Source organism: Rattus norvegicus, chromosome 4 (assembly GCF_036323735.1).
Source record: "Rattus norvegicus strain BN/NHsdMcwi chromosome 4, GRCr8, whole genome shotgun sequence".
Taxonomy (NCBI): domain Eukaryota; kingdom Metazoa; phylum Chordata; class Mammalia; order Rodentia; family Muridae; genus Rattus; species Rattus norvegicus.
In genome coordinates, this window is record NC_086022.1 from 18,208,877 (window position 1) to 18,226,024 (window position 17,148).

A 17,148-nucleotide genomic window follows, 5' to 3' on the forward strand; every position below is an offset into this window, starting at 1 on the left:
CAGTAATTCAAAAGTAACCACCACAGCCATGAGTGGCACATTCTGCCTCATTAATTGAGTTAAAAAAGAATGACCAAACTGACTGAAAACAGGGGAAAACATACTAAGCTTACAGTGTAAACATTCACATTTTAGGGACTGGTGTGTAATAGCTTCTCCAAGTGGCTGGAGCAAAACCCTTTTTGTTGACGAAAGTGAATTGAACTGTTATGCTGCTTTTACACTTGATCAAGAAAAAAACCCAAGACTATCTCTATCAAAGGAAGGATAATCAGAAGAGAAGCAGACTGACTATTATTCTCAGATCATTTTGAATTTCTCTATTGCATAAGCACCGCAACTCTTTCTTAAGGAACATAACAGGGTTTCAGCAGGAAGAGGATTAAGGGTTTTGTTTTCCTCAACTGAGGTACAAAACGAAGGTGATTTTTTTTTTCATGTCAGCTTTCATTTCATTTGGCTCAGGTAGCAGAGACCTATATTTATCTCCTAGTAGGCGTGGGTCTGAAGTGTTGGAATGCTCAGGATGTCAATGGCTGTCAGATGTCAGGATAACCGAGAAGATAAATGAATGGTTGAGACCCCGTGGCCTCCTCCCAGAATTCTCAGCTGCTCCGCTGTGGAAATGGTATGTTTACTTTCTGTGTCTCCTTCAACAGTCTCTCTGAAGCCAATCTTACGGTCCTGTGACTGGGCAACAAGCAAGTTCTTCTAGAACTTGGTGAGCAGAATTTTTATTTAGGAGCGTAGCTGTCTGTGTCTTTGTAGTTGATATCCTGTTATCTATGAATTAATTGTGTGAACTTTCTGAGGTTTGTGCTGTCTGGTATAATAATTAATGTGCAATACTTCTCTTAAGAAGTTTATTTGCTTGCAGTTAAGGACATAGGGACAGTTTATTTTGAGTCCTAATTTTTACATTGCCAAGTCTTCTAATTTGTTCTCTAAGATTTCTTTTGGGAATTTCATTTTTTTTCTTTGAGAATTTGTGGAAACACATTTGTCCTTGAATTTTATGTATTTTATATTTTCAAATTTTATGTTTCATGACTAAATCCTATTTCATATCTTATTGTAATGTGTTTATGTTTTAGGCCTTCTAGAACATTAATATTTTGGGTATATTACTCTAAAACCACGAATTAGACTTTGCATATTTTCTTGAAGGTTACAAAAAATCGTTCTTAAAAATCAGAGAAAGGTATATATAGACTTTGTTTACAAGCTCTGAAAGTGTTTTCTGGCTTTGGGTCACTCCTGACTTAGTGCATTAATAAAAAAGAACAACTTGTACTCTTAGCTAGTTAGCTTCTAGAAAGAATGGGAAAGACATTAATCATTGATGATCACATAACTTACATTGACCGTTGTCCCCCAGATATGTCTTTTGTGGGTCAGTGGAAGGCAGGTTTGATTATATAGCAGATATTTTTCTGCAGGTGTGTTTCATGGACAGCCATATAAGCAATTCTAAAGTAGCAACTTTCCATAAAGTGAACTCAAAAGTGTTCTTACTTATGGATTGAATAGCTGCTAGTGTAAAAATGGCAGATCATTCTGACTCTCAACTCTATTTTGCAAACCTTGGGTCTGAATTAGATACGTTTCTTGACTGGGAAAAGGTCACTGGCTTTTTGTCTCTGGAGAACGGTTGTGTGCCATGATTGCTTATTGCTGGCTGATTATTATAAAAGGGTATATATCTGTGTCCCTCACTGGTTGGAGGGAATCTGGATCACATGGAGACAAACAAGCCACCTGCCTTCTTCTCAGGTGTAGCCAAACAATACAAGTGGATTTGTGGATCTGTGAGACTCCTGTGAGCCTGTCAGGGGGGAGCGAGAAATCTCTCTAAGTGATGTACTCCAGAAGCACTAATTATATGAAACTGGAGCTTTCAGGAAAGGGGAACACCAGCTTTACAGTGGACTGATCTGATAGTTTAGAAAAGAAATCAAGCACTGGAGGATAGCAAAACAACTTCTCCTGGGAAGAAAAACAGAATGACATGCTCCAGGTCTCCAAAGGTTGTTTGTTCTTGTTGGGGGTGGGAGAGGCTATTTCAAGTGCTGTAAAGTTAGGGCCACAGGGAAGTGTGGGGCTGGCAATTCAGCAAGTGACAGCAGTGACTGAGGTTCCTTGTGCTTCTGGAGGCAACTCTTCATCAAGACGAATACTTAAAAATTTAATCATTACTAGTGTCTATAAATTTATCTTCATAGTTATTTCTGTTGAATAGGAAAAGTTACAGAATTTAAAATTAAGAATTTCTGTAAATCGAGGGTCTGCACTAGTTCCTTTATATATAAATCATGTCTTCTATGGCTTCTACATTAGCATTTGTATGAGGTTCCTGACAACGTGAATGGGTTGGCCTCTGTTTCTGGTGGCCTCTCTTTGACTCTTTCCGTCTGTTGGTTTGTTCTGTCCAATTCCAATGTGTTACTTTTTGTTTTATCTTTTGTACTATGTGAATTATGATATTATATTATTATCTCTTAGAATCCTGCTAGTTTTCTAAAGAGACAGAAAGGGAGTGGGTTTGGGAAGGAGGGGGGGAGTAGGAAAGAGTAGTGGATGTAGAAACCATAATCAGGATGCATTATGTCAGAAAATAATCAATTTTGAACAAAAGGGAAAGGGCATTAAGGACCACAACTTTCTGTAAACGGAGAGAAACGTGTTTGTGAGTTACTGTGATTCTTTATGATAGTATTGTTTGCAGGGAAACTGTGGTGTGCATTACTTTTTACAACTGGGTAACGAACTGTTTAGTCCTTGAAATTCTTTCTCTTATGAACAGTTAGTGAAAAACAGGAAATGGTCTAAAACTCTAAGGACACAGGAATGTAGAAGGAATTGTAAGTTCAGTGAAGAGTAATAAATCATTTGTTTTGTGTAGAAAGACAGGAAGTAGCTAAGAAACTGGAGGCATGTATGAGGGGCTAACAGTCTCCTATGGATTCTAGCATATATTTGTTGTTTGTTTTGAGACAGAGTCTCATATATGCCAGGCTGGCTGATTATGGCTACTACTCATTATGTAGTTGGAGGACATGGAACTGCTAATTCCCTTTCCCTGCCTCCCAATTGCTGCGATTTCAGGTATGGGCTCACAATTCCCTTTATGAGATGGTGCACATCAAAACCTGGGATTCATGCACACATGCTAAGTAATCTGCTCTACCAAGTGAGTTATACCTCAGCTCCCATAAGCTTTTCCTAAAAGAGCAGAATAGGGTGAACTCTAGTTTGTGTCCTTTACAAATAGACCACGTGCAAAATGAGATAGCATTTAAGTTAGGTGCTTTGTAAATGGTTAAATATGTGATGTGCCCAGAGACCTTTGTCACAGAAGCACTACCATATGAATGAAGAAATGACAAAAAACTGGCAATGGAAGGGACATATGAGACAACTTGGCTGCACTCACCAAGGACCAGGGCATGACCTTCTAGAAGTACACTGCTTTGCCCTTCAGTGCTTCTAAGGTTTAAAAGTGTGATGAGGACAACTTTCGGCATTTTTTATTATTCTTATTTATTGTCTTCAAAAAGTTCAAGTATGAATTTTATACTTTCTAATTTTTGTAGTAAATTCAAAATTTTGGGGCATAGAATACTAAGGCACAGAGGACATGTTCTTTGCCCTCCCATAAACTCACTGATCTGTAGGCTGAGGCAACCAATCTAACAGGTCACATATCCTGGAATACAGAATGAGTCTCTGTCTAGACAAAAGAAAACTGCCATCGCCACAAAATAGACTAATAATCATCCTATCATGTTTAAAATGTGATTTCATTAAGATAGTTTCAATTTGTCTACAATTCACTTAGATACCAGTTTTGTCCTTTCTGGAAAGTTTGTGCTTATCTATTTGGGCTGCAGTCAATGCCATCCTAAAGGGCACCTGCTTCCTCTGGTTCTGAGAAGCTGAGAAATGATGTAATAAAATCAGCTTTTGATACAGTAGTTCCATGATTTAGAACCTTGAACATCAAGTGAGTAAACCCTTCTTTCTAAGATGCGATTTTTGAGAGTGAAGCATAAAGTAGCAGGATTGGATTACTGTCTTTTAGACTTACCTATTCACTAAATGAGTTGTATGGTGTCTTTTCTAGGCAACGTAGACTATTGCTAGATTCTCTCAGCCCCTTATAACTGAGCAGTATCTTTTCATAAATCCTCAGCTTTGCTAATATAGACTACGACCTTCTGATGTAACTGATAAACAAAACCAAAACATTAATAATGAAGACATAGAAAGCATCTGCACAGTTTTCCTGTACTGTTCCTATAGACATTGGAATAAGCCGCTGACAGAATAAGGATTCAAACAAGCAATAGAGGTCCTTAAGAGAGCAGCATAAATGAGGATGGGGGCAGAGTCGTTTGCTCCCCATCCTGATCAAATGTGTGGCTTCCTTTTACAATGCTAGAGGACTTCATTGGACAATGGAAGGTAAGCAGTGTTGACTAAGTCTGTGTTCTGTGTCATGAGACTTGTGTGCACACGCATTCTGAGATGTACAGTGTTTTTCAGAATAGGTGCTTCTGGCTGAAATCATAGTCTCATTAAGGCCTTTGCAGCCTCACTTGCTGGAATCAGCAGTATTTCAGGAAGCAGCACCCACTAAATAGATTCTTTCTCATTTCAAACTGTAAGTAAAGTTTTTCGAATCTGAAATGTTCGCTGAGGACCATGACTGGTTAGAATAAATTAATTGTTTGAATAATTTAAGAATGAGGTTCTTCGATCTCATGTTTCATAGTCTTTGAAAAGTATATATGTACGCTATCCATAAAGTACAGAGATCTGTGAAATATTGTTGAATAAAATATGGAGTTAGTTGTCATTAGAGAATTACTTATCTCAGTACCCTTGGTCATAGGTGCTTGCTCGCTGGCTCTCTCTCTCTCTCTCTCTCTCTCTCTCTCTCTCTCTCTGTCTTTCTGATTTTATAGACATTTATTCATTTATTTTCATTTTTGCATCCAATCAAAATTAGCTCACGATTTACTAGAAAAATGCTCTACAAATTTTATGTGCTTGTTATTGGCAACTCATAGTTACTGAACATTCTCCATTGGTTCTGTCCACAAGTTCATTCATTAGGCCAGCAATGTCTGGGTCCTTTTTCTCCCCTTGCATGTAAGACATAGACAATTTTCTTCTGTGTTCAGTTTTCTATAGACTCCTTTTGTTATCTGTACCTTTCTAAAGTTAAAATCAATGAAAACACTGAAATCACTCTTTCCTACTGTCTATCAAAAGATATTCTTGGGAATTCACTGCTTTTTCTCATGTCTGGTTGTGACTTTTCTTGCTTTTATTTTATAAGTGACCACCGTTTGTATAATCAATGGTCTTTCTGGCTTGGCCACATTCTCTTCAACATTTTTTCTGGGTGCAGTAGCTGTGGCTGACTAGTGAAAGATCCCCAACTACCGTCTATTTCTTATTTTCTTTCTTGGTTTCCTTGTAACTCCACTGGAAGACAACACTAAGTTTATTCCTTCTGTCTTCTATGCTTTTGTGTATAGCATCCTTGCCTTGCAGCTTATGACGGTGTTGTTGGAAACATTGTTTTATCAACCAACACCAGGAAACCGAAGGATAAGCAAGGCAAAAGAAAATCTTTGTACTGGAGGGTAAAAATAAAATACTTGACCATAATCATCCTATTTTCTTCCCTAAACCATTAATATTCCTTTTGAGTGTCCACGATGAATTTTGTCTTCTCAAATCTCCCATGCACAGTTTCTGTACATAGTAACAGGGAGCATTTCTGAAGCAGAAGTTCTGTAGAGTAAACAAAAGCAATTCAACCAATCTGAATGGTCTTTCATTGAAAGAGAAGGCTTAGTTGTTATTTCCATGGTGCAGAAACAAATCTTGGTTTGTTTTATAAGACTTAGAGATAGAAATCTACTTCCAACTCTTCTGTAATGCTTACATTTTGCTTTCCTACAAATTCATCAAATAGTGGTAGTAGGAATGATTCTGCACACAGTTATAAATCAATGTCTACTGACTTTTGCAATGAACTAGGACTAATAGACATTTTAAGTGCTCACTGTGGGGAGATTGTCATCCCCTTTCCAGTTTTCACATTATCTGGGCCTATCTCTTCACACTAACTCATCTCCTAAGGGAACTTATTCAAGATCATTGTTTGATCTGCATCTTAAGCTCTAACCACTTTCTAAATGTTCTACTCAGGTATCTCTATGTCTAGTGTTTGAGTTTCAGATGCTGCTGGCATGCTGCAGGTCAACTTAAAACTGTATGTTCTTTCAATATACATGCTTGCCATTCTCCAATTTCATGGTGACAATGCTTCCATTAAAAACAGATGAGAAATAGCCCCCTAAATCTGTATACCTTGTACCTAATCTGTCCTAGGCATCAGAAAAACATCTGCATATAAAATATACTCTGTAAATTCTTATATTGTAAATAAATAGATAAAATATGCTTATTTACTCACTTTGGATAGTCACAATGGAGTCTGATAATGATTATGCAAATGATAAGTATTTAATGAAAATCATTATAAATGATTGATTAAAGTACCCCCTTTTTATTAACATTTTATATAAACATAATCTGAGACCTTCCAAAGTCCTTGGGGTCTGTGAATTTGGGCAAGTTAGTAAACACCTTTGTGAATCTGCTTCTGTATTATAAATCTGGACAATAAATGTTATAGGGTAATTCTAGAAAATTAGTGAGTTAGTGTAGATATATATATTGACTTTCATGTATTAATTGATCTAACAACCTAAGTACAATTTTTACATTGATTTAAAAGTACCAAATATTAATGCTATTTTATGTAAGCCTTTTTATTTCAAAGTGTTAAAAACAAACCTATCATAAATTCAATTAAAACTTTACCTGACAATTGCATATTTCAGATGTATCACTGATTTCTTCATGTATACTTATAAACATTAATGATTTTATTATTTATTTATTTATTTATTTACTTATTTATTTACTTTTTTAGTCTAGATTTTACTCTCCTCCCAGTCTAATCTCTGACTATTCCACATCCCATACCTCCTCCCTGCTACCACCCCTGTCTTCATGAGGATGTCCCCACTTCACCCATCCCCCATCAGACGTCTAAATTTCCTGGGTCTTCCAGTCTCTTGAGGGTTGGGTACATCTTCTCTGACTGAGCCCAGACCTGGGAGTCCTCTGCTGTATATGTGTTGGAGACCTCATCTCAACTGGTGTATGCTGCCTGGTTGGTGATCCAGACTATTTTAAATGATTAAACAGAGAGATTGAAAGACTAAGCCAGGACTCTGCATGTATAAAACATGTGTTCCCTTTAAACTCAGTCAGTATTAACTCAGAGTTTTCTCCTAACTTTTCCTCAGTGTCACGGGTACCTCCTTTAATCTTGTTGCTCAGTCTCAAGCCTGGGAGAGTTCCCCCAACCAGCTAATGGCTTGTCATGGCCCAGCTACAAATTTCACTGTCTTGGTGTTCCGTGACTTGTTCATATTTCTGAAGCCTTCCTTCCTTCCTAGATTCTTTAGCAGCTCGCTCTGGCCTTACCTCCAACTGTTTCTGTTCAATGGCTGTTCTAGTCTTTGACTTAAATATCATAGAATGAAACCTCTTCACTGAAGGAAATTTGCAATCCTGGATGCTGTTACGTAGCCCAAGTTGTCTTTGATGCCCATTTTCTTGGTGGTTTGAACTTCTAAAACTCATACATCATAATAAACCTTACCAAAGTCATGCTTCTCCTATTGTACAGTCTCTTGATGTATGTTTTCTATTCTTCTCTTTGAAAAATCCTTTGTCTTCTACCACACCCCACTCCACCCTGGACTTGCTTTCCATAGCCCTCCATGTCAGGCTCCCTCCACCAATTGTTCCACAACACCTCCCTCATTTCTCTCTGGAATTCATTCTCAATACAGTCACATTCTAGTTCAATCAATGGTGTAGGGGTATACCCTTCAAATACTCTTCAAGTTACCCGTGGTCTACTTGGGGAAGATCCCAGACTTGTGCTTACTTGCATCTGGAATTCTCTGAATGAGGTGTCTAATTTCCATAATCACAGCACTGGGAAGGCTGAGACAGGCAGATTGTCATGGAGTTTGAGTGTAAAGATCAGAAGGAGATTGTATCTTTAAAAAGTAATAATTCAGGGACTGGAGAGATGAGTTACCGGTTTAGAGTCCTTGTTGCACTTCCAGAGGACCAGGGATTAATTGCCAGCATCTACATGGCTGCTCACAACTGTCTGCTACTATAATTTCAGGGGATCCAGTGCCTTAGTCTAGCCTGTTTGAGCACCACACACTTACATATTGTTTAGGCATATATACAGGCAAAACCCTCATACTCACAAAATGATAAATAATAAACGATATTATTTTAGAAAAGGAAAATAAAAAGCATATTCCAAGCAACGACAGGAGTGTCAAGTTCACACATATGCTGCTGATTTGAACAAGAACTACCTTCAAAGGCAAGATAAGAGCCTCAGAATCAACCAACCACACCTCCCAAAGCTCCCAGGGACTAAACCACCAACCAAAGAGTACACAAGGTGGGACCCATAGCTCTAGCCTCATATGTAGCAGAGGGTAGCATCGTCTGTCATCAATAGGAGGAAAAGCCCTTGGTCCTATGAAGGCTCATTTCCCCAGTATAGGGGAATGACAGGGTGTTGAGGTGGGAGTAGATAGGTGGAAATGGGAGCATCTTCATAGAAGCAGAGGGAGGGGGAGGAAGGATGGGAGAGGGGAAAATAGGATAACATTTGAAATGTAAATACATAAAATATCCAATAAAAATAAATTTATTAATTAAAAAGAGAATAATTTAAAACATGGGGCATTTTAAAGTGGGGGAGACAGATTGATGAGTGTCTCTTGGGAATTATGGCTGTGCATAATAAGGATACATTGCATGTGTCTATGAAATCGTCAGAGTAAATAAAAATATTAATTAAAAAAGATAAAAGATCTGATGATTTTGAAATGGTATTTGTCTGTGTGCTTGGTGTTAATCTGTCAGTGAGGAGAGATATATTGGAACATGGTTTCAGTTGCAGGCATGACTCGTCAGCAGGTGCTTGCTATGTAGGCAAAGGGTTGAGGGCAAGATAAGATTAGGGAAGGACATGCATCACACAGGGAGAGCCACGCTGAGTCTGAGTTAATTTTAAATGTTTCCACGCTATTAGGAATTGGAAAACAAATATAGGACACAGGGCAGTGAGAATACACAGCTTGATTTAACAGTGGATTAAACTGGGTTAGGCTGAGTATACTATTTCTCAAAAACCACTGAACATTGGAGTACTGAACTCAGCACTCACGATGCCAGCTTTAAAATCTTCATTATAATTATAATGTAACAGTTATTGTACCTGTTGCTTTAAGAAACAGAAAGTTGTGCCTGTGTTTATTGCCACATAGGTCGTTTTAAGATTTTATTTTTTTCTAACTGTGGAGTCTGTCTATTTCATCTTTAAATGCTATTCAAAATTCATTATTATGAGTTTGCTTGCGGTGAGCTGGAAGGATATTTTCTTCTCAAACCATATTATACTCTCCCGATGGACATTTCTATGAATAACAGAATATTGTAATGTTGTGGCCAGGATTTCTCTCCTGAGTGTTATCTTGCTGATATAGAAGAACAGTTCTTGGCCTTCTTTGGAAACACAACTCTGATAAAGTTCTAAGGTGCTACATGGTCCCTGGTAGGTAACCTCTCTCTCCCGGTGACCTCCTGGTCAGCTCCCAATGACTTCTTAATACTACTCTTCCTCTTAGCCCATGGTTTTCCTTCTTAGAAGGTGCATTTAGATTTCTTGAGAATTCTCACGCATATCAGAGCATTTGGAGTGAAGCACACCTATCACTGCCCCTGTCCTTGCTATCAGAAAACATCTGTGGATCAACTTGTTTAGCTGTTACAAGGAGGTAAGATATAGCATGTGGCAGTGAGGGTGACCCAGTGAGAGGTTGTGTCGAGTGATGTTTTCTATCACTGTAAAACAAAAACAAACAAACAAACAAACAAACAAAAAACCAGAGCATATCAAGTTAAAGGGGAAAGGATGGTGTAAAATGTTTCCATTATTTCTGCAATGGTAGTGAGGCAGAGCATTATAGAAGCGCACCATGGGGTGGTACTCAAAGGGGTGAGGAAGGGGAGGAATTTGTAAGCGCATGGGACTGGGAAGAGAGGAGGAATGAAGTTCTGGATCAGGATGTAAAGTGAATTTGAAAAAAAATTAATTTGTTAGAGCAAATACGGAGAGAAAGAGGCATGGAAAAGGGAGAAGGGGAAACCAGTTCCCTGCTTCTTACTAATTCTCTCTTCTAAAGTTTCTATCCCTTCACAATATCCCTTTGAATTATGAATGCATGAATGGGTTAATCCATTCATGAATTTAGGGCCCTCATGTCTCAGCCACCTCTCAGATGTCCCGACTGGAACACTGACAATGTTTTCAGCACATGAACTTTTGGGTTCCATTAACATTCAAATAACAGAAGCTCTGAAATTTAAAAAAAATTGATAGAATTTAATTGTGGTTGGTAGATTTGGGAAGGAATATAAAGCTGGGCAGCTGAAGTAGAAGGTGAGATAAGGCAATTTATGTTTGTGTTAATCTTTTCTAGTCAGATGGGAGGCTAGAATGATGCTAAAGCTGTAATTGATAAGGAAGCAGTTGTTACACAGTGTGGTTTCTGTGGCTTAGACGCTCAAAATTTCCCTGTGTTCACACATGATTGTAGAGGACTTCCTTTAGTATTTATCCATTATGCTCTCAGAGAGTTATTATCTAAAGAACATGAAAGTCTAGTTGTGAATGCCAGACCATGTCTACTGATAGGCCTTGATCAGCTCCAACAAATTGGCTGTTTTTCCTAACACTCTGCAAACTTACTTTATGAAATCTGTACGTATAACACAATTTCTACAAGTTTGGAATAAGATTCCAACAAAGTTCCTTTCCTAATTTCCTCCCTCGCCCATAAGATAGACAAAACACACTGGGTATTTCAATGGGAAAGTCACTGTTTTGCTATGAGTGTGGTGGTTAAGAAGCATGAGAGATGATCAGCCACTATATAACTTTAAGACACACACAGTGGTCAACAGTATAATTAAAAAGCTACAGAAGAAACCATATTTTGCTCCCTACTTCTATATTTATTGTATTCTATCAAAATCTATTTTATTTGAACTTCATAGTTTGCCCTTTATTTTCTTGATGATAACATTTAAACAAATAAAATGTTCATTCTTTCCTTTCAAGTTTTACCCTCTGACTGGGTGGTAGTCCAAGTGCTGCTTTCAAGTCAAGCATATGACTATTTCATAAAACCTAAAATAGCTATTTACTGATTACAATACTGGTATTATGATCTTACAATATTACCTGCTTATTATGACTTTAAAAAAGTAAAATGTATTTACATCCTTCCCTTTCTTCTCCCTTAGTGTCCCTTATCTTTTCTCTCTCTAAGCTATCCTACTGCCTCTAACTCTCTCTCAAATATATGTTTTCTTTTTGTTTGATTTTTATTGTGTCACACATTTACATAATTATATAAATACAAACTGGTGACTTCTAGAGTTTCATATGTGTGTGCGTTGGGGGATATGGGTGTGTGTGAGCCCTTGTGTGCATGTGTTTTGTTGGTGTTTTTTGGCATACCATGTATAGACCAAATAGTTTTAAATGTTCAAGATGCTCAGGCCATGGGTTTATTTATATCTAACACAGCCCATAATTGCCCTTTTCATGCTTTACTCTGATTGTTCTAATACTAAAGAATCATGTGTTGATTATTGAGTTGACATTTCGTTAGTATAAAATCTTTATCACAAATAAGCATAAAGTTGTATTAGCGATTTGGGAAAATAACATACTACTCTTGGAGTTATTTTTCTTCAGCACCAGATTTACATATATTTATTATTTGTACATATCCATTGGTTAATATTACTGTCTGTAATGTTACTATGATAAAATATGCAAATTTTCCTGGTATCAAAGTTTATTCTGTATGCCTTGTTTTATAATTGAGAGTTACTTGAACTAGGAAAAAAAATAATAATTTCCATTGTGGAATTAGCTCTATGGTTGAGCTTTTAAATACCTTAAGTACTTTCAAATAACTACGTAACTTTCCTTGCTTTTGTCTGTTCTTCATTTGCCAGTGTCTTAACAGTCACTTTCTTCAATCATTATAGCAGTTTTCAACTGGAATGACCTGGACATTTCTTGGAGAATCTCCTTCTTTAGCACTTGGTTTGCTTTCATTCTCCTATATCTCTTCCTATTTCATCCTATATGTTTGAATAATCATGATATATTTATGTATCGTATACCCTTTGTCTGATAAGATGGTCTAAACATTTTTGCTCTGAAGCTAGGAGTTTATGTAATATCATTTGCTTCTTCGCCTTTGGGAAGTTGGAGAAGGTTTGAATCTATTTCTAGACCCCAGATGATGTAAAGGAAAAGATGCATTTCCCCTCTTTAATGGTCTCTGGCCTTGGACAGGGACTCTGTCTCTTCACTTTTTCTACTGACTCTTACCTCAACTATCTCCCATTCAATCCCCTTGGTCTTAAGTTATATTTGAGATACTAAGCTACTGCCCCTGTTCTGCAACACGCAGAAGTTAACCTTTTCTTTTTAGCAAAATCTATCCCTGGATTGAGCCTCCTACCCAAACTGAGAAAATGGAAGAATTGGGGTACTGTTCATGTCATAACACTAGCTGAAACTTTAGTCACCTTTTATTACCACGGCTGCATGTTAGCTCTATACTGTCTGTCATTCCAAGCAGAGCTGGTCAGTGCTAAAACCTCCATTTGTTTTGACCGTCAGTGTTTTATCTGCTTTTCCTGAGACTGTTGCTTCATTGCTTATCCAGTTCCCACTGCCTCTTTATTTCTCTATCCTGGATGTTATGTCTCAAAGTGTCCTCAGAAGTAGTTAGGAAAAGCATGTCTCACAATATGATAAGGGCGCTGGAAGTGTGCCTCTTGATTTTACAGCTCTCTCTGCTGTCAGGATGAACATGGAGCACGTTCCCAGGGAATCCACACTCTGACTCGACTAAGCCCAATGTACTCTTTAAAACTACCTACATGTTTCATTTCAGGACCTAATGTGGTTTTGGGGTTTTTGCATTAATCCTTCTGGGTGAATAATCTTCCCTATCTTCTCTTTTTCATATCCCCTTTAAAATTACAAACTCGTATCCTGTTGGGTTTCTTTACTTAGAATTACTTAATAGTGCTATTCTGCTTTCAGCATAAAGTTCAAACTCCTTAGAATATTGCACAAGGCACACAGAGTTCTGGTCGGCACTCATTTTGCTCCTTCTTGTCAGTTTTCCAAATGTGTCACTCCCTTCCTGCTTTTGAAACTACACATTCCGCCCCTAATGTCTTTTCTTCCTTTAGTGTTACTAGAAAATGTGTGCTCATGAATTGAGACAAATTCATTACTTTATAGTCTTATTTGCTCTCATCAAACCCAGAATCTTTTAAAGACTGTTTTCTTTTCTCTGAATTCTGCTGCCTGTTTCTTCAGAGATTTCTTTCTTCTTAATGTGAAATTGAACATTTTCTTTCCTTTTTATAATTCTCTCTCTAAAAGCTTTACAAAATTGCTTTATAAAAATTTATGATGTTTCCCCAATGGCTATTTTCAAAGATATAGCTTGCATATATGTGGTATGGGCTGTCTTTGAAGTCAAAGGTATTTCTTCAGCACAATCGTTTCATGACCTCAAATAAATTCTCTAACTTCAGCATCTCCTTTGAAAATGAACGTGTGAGTATCCTGTGTTTAAGGTTTGGGAAACCAAGATATGGGAAATTTGAAACTTTCTTCATGAGAAAAGGAATTTTAATCTTCGTGACTAAATTAAGACATTTAGATATAAGCATTTTCATTTGTGTATGTTGTCTTCATTGATAACTCTGCCTCTAACACACACCATATAAACTAGAACTCCTCTGCATCAAGATAAGGCACAAGAATTATAATCTTGCCTCACTTTTCTGTGCCCATGTTGGCCTTAAAAACTTCTCTGCCCTTGTCTAACTGACAGTAGGTGATAAGACTCTCCTCCTTTCCAGGAGATGCTGCGTTTGTCTTCCAGGAGAATTTGTACCAGAGCCTGTGTTTTATTGGTCTGTTAGCATTCTCTTCAGCATATATTCACGCAGTTAGGTCCATCCAAATGTCTCCACAAAGCATAAGTCAATGTATTTGAGGAGTCTCTATATAATTGCACTTGGGAAGTGACCTAAAAATAGCATGACATGGAAAGTCTTCTTATATATTTCCATCTCTGAGTTTCTTCATTCATGCCATGTGTTATATCCTTCCTTATAAGCTAGCCACTGTGGTGAGCATTTCTCTGAGTTCTCTCATCTAGTCTAGCAAATTAATCAAATTCACACTGTTAATCCAGTTTATAATCGGTAAGTGAAAGACATAGCAAGAAAAGGTTCCCATGGCTGTGAACTGGTATGTAAAGCGTAGCATGTAAAGCTTAGAAGGATGTGTGTCTTGAAGATGGAGCTTTCATTATAAAGAGTATGGGACCATCTCCATGTAGGTAGTGGTCCCAAAGTTAGGATTCTGCCCATCTCTTAATGCATCACTCACTGAAATGCTAAGTACGTGAAAGGGGGTTTATTCACCAAGTAGTCATAGAAAAAGAACTCTCCATTTCCATAAAGAAGTGTTTAGAGGTGTTTGTAAGACAAAGCACCAAGATTGTTCAAGAAGGCAAGGAAAAATAATGTAGGGTGTCTCTGTGCATATGATCAAACTTCATAGCTTTCACAGGAAACTTACTCAGAAAATGGAAGCTCTAAAGTACTCTAATGGTCGGAGTTCCAACCATTAGACACCTGTCCATATTGTACTTTCTCAGACCCAAGCAGGGCATCAGTCATTTCTAATGGACAAGAGCACCCCACAAGATGTTAGATGCAACTTATGAAACCATTGTAACCATGACTGGTGTGCAAGTGTCAGCACCAGAAAAGCCAGTGGAAGAATAAGACACTGGTTAGCTATAACAATCCAGCAATAATATAAACCAGAACTGGTGACTTTTTAATCACTTAAATCAACTGCCCAAAATTAAATTCAGATTTATTTGATATTTTCTTCACTTTCAATTGTGTCAGACTGAACTAGACTAGGGGATAGTAAACTGTCTTTTGTAGGATCGCTTGATTGCTTGTGTGTAGGAAAATCCCTTATAAATTGTGGGTCAACAATGAGTGTAGTCAGAAGACAGAAGAAATCAGACATTAGTTAGACCCTGTGATGGTGGCTTCTTGTTGCTCTCATTACAGAACCAGGAAGCATGATCTTTAACTCTCTGTAACTTCTAGCACAGGAGGAAGGATTGTGGCCTCTAGGGGTATGGGAGCTCCACTTGAGGACCAACAGAGTCAACTAACCTGGACCCTTGGGCTCTCAGAGACTGAACCACCAACCAAAGAACATGCATGGGCTGGATTTAGCCCTCCCCACACATATGTACCACATGTGCAGTTTTGTCTTCATGTGGGTCCTTAACAACTGGAATGGGGGCTATCCCAAAAGCTGTTACCTGTCTATGGGACATATTCTTCTAGCTGGGCTGCCTTGTCTGGCCTCAGTGGGAGATGATGTGTCTAGCCTCACAGAGATTTGAAGTACCAGGATGGTGGGATACTCAGAAGGGCCACAACCTGCTCAGAGGAGGAGGAGGTGATGAGGAGAAGGATGGTGGGAGCAGGTAACTGGGAGGGGGTCAGTGAGTGGGATATAAAGTGAATAAATAAAGGAATAACAAATAATAAATAAAAATCGGTAGCTTTGTATAAAACATAAAGAAAAAAAGCAACTTCTAATATTATACTTCTATTTCCTAAATAAAATGAGGCAGTCGTCCTAGATGCTACGTGAACAACATTTTAGTGCTGTGGTTATTTGCTTTATTGTGACCCAAATTAATCAATCTTTGTTTATATTATTTTATATACAATTACATTGATCTTTATTTTAAAACTTATCCCTATTCCTTAGAAACTATGTGTGTGTATGTATATCTCATGTTTTTTATCTTGCATCCATCATACATTCCCTTAAACTATGTATATTCACACAAAATACTCATAAAAATTGAAATAATAAAACATACAATAAAATAATAAAAAATGCAATATAAAATATTTGATGGCAGCATTTGTTATAGCAAACAGAGAAATTCCAGCTAAAATAGTTGGAGAATTTCAATACATCTCTCTCCTTACTTAATGTTTAACTAATAACACACTTCAACCAATTAGCATCACCGATTAGTACATGGGAATGGGAGTCCCCTATTTGGGGATGCACAACCAACAATGGTTACCATCTAAGGAACCTAATCCCCTTCCTGGTGTTGGTCAGTTACCTGCCTCTCTGAGTTTATATGTACAAAGTTTTTTTCATGTCTTTGACCCTTGACAGCATTCTTCTTTTAGACTAGCTCTTACATTCATTCTGGATCCATTTCTATGATGTCCCCTATGCTTGTGAAGGTGACCTATCAACACTAATTTTTCTTTAAATGGTATTGACAAAGACAATTTATTTATTCATTTTTTTACTTATTCACTTTATATCCCATTCACTGCCCCCCTCCAGTCACCCCTTCCCACAATCCTTCCCCCATCTCCCATCCTTCTTCTCTAAGAGGGTAGGGGTACCCCTGGGTATACCCACACCTGGCATATCAAATCCTGTGAGATTAGGCACATCTTCTCCTACTGAGGCCAGACAAGGCAACCCTAGAAGAACCCAGCTAGAAGAACATATTACCCACACAGGCTACAGTGTTTGGGACCCAAATGAAGACCAAGCTGCATATCTGCTTCCTACGTGCAGGGAGAACTATGTTCAGCCCACGCATGCTCTTTGGTTGGCCGTTCAGTTTCAGAGAGCCACAAGTGTCCAGGTTAGTTGACTCTGTTGGCCTTCCTATGGAGTTTCTATCCCTTTAGAGGCAGAAATGGTAACAAAGACATTTTTAAAAGGGGAAATTATATAAATTTATAAAGTTAGTAACTGGGAATTAG

General features: G+C 37.8%; 1 protein-coding gene across 8 annotated transcripts in view; it reads left to right on the top strand.

Moving 5' to 3' along the window:
• The first annotated feature begins 211 nt into the window (after positions 1-211).
• Positions 212-17,148, top strand: part of Cd36 (CD36 molecule) — a 93,055-nt gene continuing 76,118 nt past the window's right edge. For 2 of the 8 annotated variants that reach the window (XM_063285674.1, XM_063285677.1), the window contains exon 1: positions 3,987-4,464. The gene's annotated coding sequence lies outside the window, so the exon portion shown is untranslated. Of the gene's footprint in view, positions 722-1,795; positions 2,028-3,986; positions 4,465-17,148 lie in introns of those variants that run through there. The other 6 variants (XM_039107196.2, XM_039107194.2, XM_063285673.1 and 3 more) reach the window with 6 other exon arrangements.